The 3,995-nt window shown below is 50.8% G+C and overlaps 1 long non-coding RNA gene across 1 annotated transcript; it reads right to left on the bottom strand.

Moving 5' to 3' along the window:
- Positions 1-1,908: 1,908 nt before the first annotated feature.
- LOC143434763 (uncharacterized) lies at positions 1,909-3,233 on the bottom strand. Its single transcript, XR_013104519.1, has 3 exons — positions 2,798-3,233; positions 2,594-2,679; positions 1,909-2,029 (listed from the first exon to the last, which is right to left on the bottom strand). It is a non-coding gene; the product is annotated as an uncharacterized LOC143434763 (long non-coding RNA).
- Between the last annotated feature and the right edge of the window lie 762 nt (positions 3,234-3,995).

The following is a 3,995-nucleotide window of genomic DNA, read 5'->3' on the forward strand; positions in this document are numbered from 1 at the left end:
ATTACTGTAGTGTTAATGCAGGTGAGCAGACAGCTGCAAGGAGCTTCATGTTCTAGCACTTGTCTAGAGGCAAGCGGCCCACTTCCTACATGGGGCCATTTCCAACCCTGTCCTTTCCTGGATATCTCATCTAAAGAGGGATGCCTTGCAGTGCCTCACATAGTATCCACCCACTAAGCACACTGACTCCCTACTATGTGCTAGGCATAGGAGGGAGCAGAAGGGCCTAATATATGGCCCCCAGACACAAGTTACGTCAGAAGGTACAGGAGGCAGATCAGGGATAGAGTCATAGACAGGGCCCCTGAGAGACTAGCTGCATATTCAGAGAGAGGTATGCTGTGAAGCCATGGTGAAGGTCAAGACCTGTCTGTGGCATGATGGGATCTCACTTAGGAGTTCAGACCGAGGCATCGGTCAAGAATCCCACAGGGTTTTCTAGAGGAGGCAACACAGCTAGGAAGGAGCTAAGGTTGGGCCCTAGTGCAGGTGTCAGAGGCACAAATGACTCAGGAGCATATAGTTCAGCCATGTTCCCATTCACCCTCAGGAGACTGGAGGGGTCTGTGGATGGGGGGCACTGGTGAGGGACTGCCCAGGAACTGGTTGAGGCCAAGGTCAGTCAGGCCAGGAGGGCAGCTCAGCTGTACGTTGCTGGGAGCTGGGTGGCAAATTGAGGTGGAAAGATGCTGGCCACACTGCCCTGGCCTTCGTCACCCAAGGGCCATTCAGACAGTCATTGAATGAGGTGGCAAAATAAGAACTGTCTTCCCTGGCCAAGGAATGGTCCCAGGGTGCCAACGAGTAGACCCCTGATGAGACCTCAACAGAAGGGACAAGGGGAGAGAGTGGCTGTCCACACAGTAACACTGTTTTGTCACTGCCTCCTTTTGTTCCGAAGCTTCCTAGAGCTGTTTGCTCAAACCCGGGCTAGCTCCTCACCACTCCCAGGTGCCAGGTAACCCCTTAGAGGGTGAGGAGGCATGGCAGACAGAATTCTGCCCCTTGGGGTAGGGTTGAGGCTTCAGTGGGCAATGGTTCAGATCATACTATCAAGGACCTGCACACGATGGGGGACTTCGCTGGAAAGCCGGGTGCTCTAACTACCAGGAGGCTGTGGAGCCTGAGTGTGGAGCAGGAAGAGGTCCAGGCAGAGCTAGGTGGAGCAATTTCATGAGTCATTCCTTTCACCTATGAGGGCTATGGACTGGGCTGGGTGTAAGGCCCTCAGACTCCTAACAGGCCTATGGATGTTCGTGCCTTCTGTCCTTATCCACGTTGACCCCACACCCTGTACCCCAACATGTTTGTTTCCCTTCTCCTCTGTAGCACATTTCAGAGGTGGATGTAAAGAAAATTCTGATCTTTTAAAATAGATTTCACAGGGGAGGGAGAGACAGGGATGAATTCACCGGGAGATTGCTTTTAAAATAGGCCAGTGTGCACCTCAGGTATTTGCCTTTGGTGCCAGCTCCAAGGACAGCCCTTTCTGAGAAGGCCACATGCTATTTCTATGCCTTTGACTCTCAAACCTGAGGGGAACTTGGTCTAATAATGATACTCGTGGTTGGATGGGCGTGGGGGGAGGAGATGAGTGAGCCACATTAAAACTGAACAGGGAATGGCTGCTGAATTACCCTCAAATGTGAGCCATCATGAGTGGGCAGACTCAGTGTGGGCGACCAGTGAGTGGCCTCTGTGCTAGTCAATAACTTGCCATACCCCTAGGTCATATGTAGGCTTAAGCAGTTCCTAGTGAGCTGACTGGAGAGGCTTACAACTGTGTGGAGCTCAGGGCTGTGTGGGAGGAGCAGGATAGAAACTCACAGGGTGGCCATCTTGATAATTCATAGCAGTGGGTGGGGTTTCTTGGCTAGAGGCACCCCTACCTTTGTGAGTCCTGAGCTCACCTGTGGACGGTGCAGGAACTTGGCAGAGGAAGCTCCACCTCCAGGGGAAAATAATTTCTTCCTTCCCACTGTTCCATCGACCAATGACAGCAAGAAGGCCAATAGGTGTAATCCAGCCCCTGGGAGGAATATCCTCATGGTCAGAGAACAATTTTGTGGAAGGAGTGGACATCTTCAGTCCGTTTTGTCATTGTGGTTGTTTTGCTTTTTGTTTTTGTAACAGGGTCTTACATAGTCTAAGATGGCATTAAACTCATGCCAAGGATCCCGTGAAGTTCTGACAGTTCTGCCTTTAACTTCCGAGCTCCAGGGTTAACGACATGCATGACCACACCTGTTTTATGTTGTGCTGGGGATGGAAACCAGGGACAGGACATGCCACATAAGCACAGCCACACCCCCAGCCCAGACATCACCTTTAAAACCTGAAACAGGGCAGTCAGCTGTTTTATACAAGTGGCAAATGTAGAGACAGACAAGCTTCATTAGGTATAGCGGTGTCCAGAAGGCCAGAGCGTGTGAGACGGTAAATGGAAGAGAGTCTGTCAGTCGGTCTCTCTGCTTTGCATTGCTTTATGCTTAAGTTAGCCATCTCCAGGGGGATACTAATAGGTCTAAGAACATTCACAGATTTCTAAGCTGTCTATCAGACAGATTAACCTTTTGGGGGCCAGGTACCCTACCTTGGGCCAGACAGTTTCTTAGGCTGGGCAGAGAGCCTGGGTCTTGTGTCCACTGCTGTTCACAGATCATCCAGTGCTGATCCTCCCTAGAGAGAGACACAAAGATTCAATCCCACTGCTCATGGCCACGCCAAGGGTTAGAAGGCCGTAGGGAGAGAAAGTGTCCTAGCTAGTTTTTATCAACTTGACACAAGCTAGAATTACCCAGGAAGCAGAAGCTCACTTGAGGAAACACCTCCATCAGATTGCCTGTAGGCAAGGTTGTAGGGCGTTTTCTTGATTAACAATTGGTGTGAGAGGGCCCAGCCCACTGAGGTTGGTGTCATCTCTGGACAAGTGAAAGCAGGCAGAACAAGCCGTGAAGCAAGCCAGCAAGCAGCTCTTCTCCATGGCTTCTGTTTTAGTTCTTGCCTCCGGTTGCTACCCTGATTTCCCCCAGTGATGGACAGTTAGTTACTGGCAGCAATAAGGTGCGATAACCTTTCTTCCTCATGTCTCTTTTAGTCGCGGAGTCTTATCACAGCAATAGAAGCCCTAAGACAGAAAGTCTTTCCAGTATTTGCTCCAAAGCTCCAGGTATACTACTCAGCTTCTTTCTACTGAAGCAGGGGGATGGGGGAAGCTGTAGCTTTTAGGATCGGCTTGGCCAAGACCTGGGAATGGTTCAAAGAGGCCTATCCAGTTTGCCAGCTTTGGTCTGGGACAGGAACTTGCTGGAAACACAATCGTAAGGAATGTGTAATCCCAGATATGTGCAGGTATCTTGGATGGAGAGCGGCTTTCTGTTGCCAGCTGAGGAGTCTCCTGAGGAGACTCTTTAAATGCCCCCAAAGCTCCTTCCTTTTTGTCTAGGTTGCAGCTGGTTGGCAAGTCCACCTTTGCCTTACTTATCTGGAATCCTAGAAGATGACAGAGCAAAGGGCTGCCCGGGGGCCCAGGGGGAGGGTCTGGTGTCAGTAGAACAATCTCAAGACAGCTGGAGCTGGGAGCTCTGGGTTTGGGTGGTCCTAACTCAGCTAGACTGCTCTGTGTCTTTGGGTAAGTTGTGTCTCATTCCTGGGTCCCAGTTTTAGCTATCTCCATAGCCTTATGGCAGGGCACAGGTTTGGGGCCAGCCTGGTGATTCTGATGTTGGCTGAAATTCAGGAATCAAGTGAAAAGACATTTATAGTCATTTCCAAAAGTCAGACATCCAAATCCCAGGTCCAGCCTGGGATCAGAGGATCAGACTAGAGGCTCTACAGGAAGAACCTTCAGGCAGAGAGACAGCCATTCGGATGCAGGGTTGAGGGGCAGCCAGTGGGATCTGGACTTGAGGTGAGCAGTTTTAAGCAAAAGCAGACATCCAGGCAGCCAAATGACAAGGGTGCTGGGGCAAGGGCATGGTAGGGACACAGGAATG

Source organism: Arvicanthis niloticus, chromosome 17 (assembly GCF_011762505.2).
Source record: "Arvicanthis niloticus isolate mArvNil1 chromosome 17, mArvNil1.pat.X, whole genome shotgun sequence".
NCBI lineage: Eukaryota > Metazoa > Chordata > Mammalia > Rodentia > Muridae > Arvicanthis > Arvicanthis niloticus.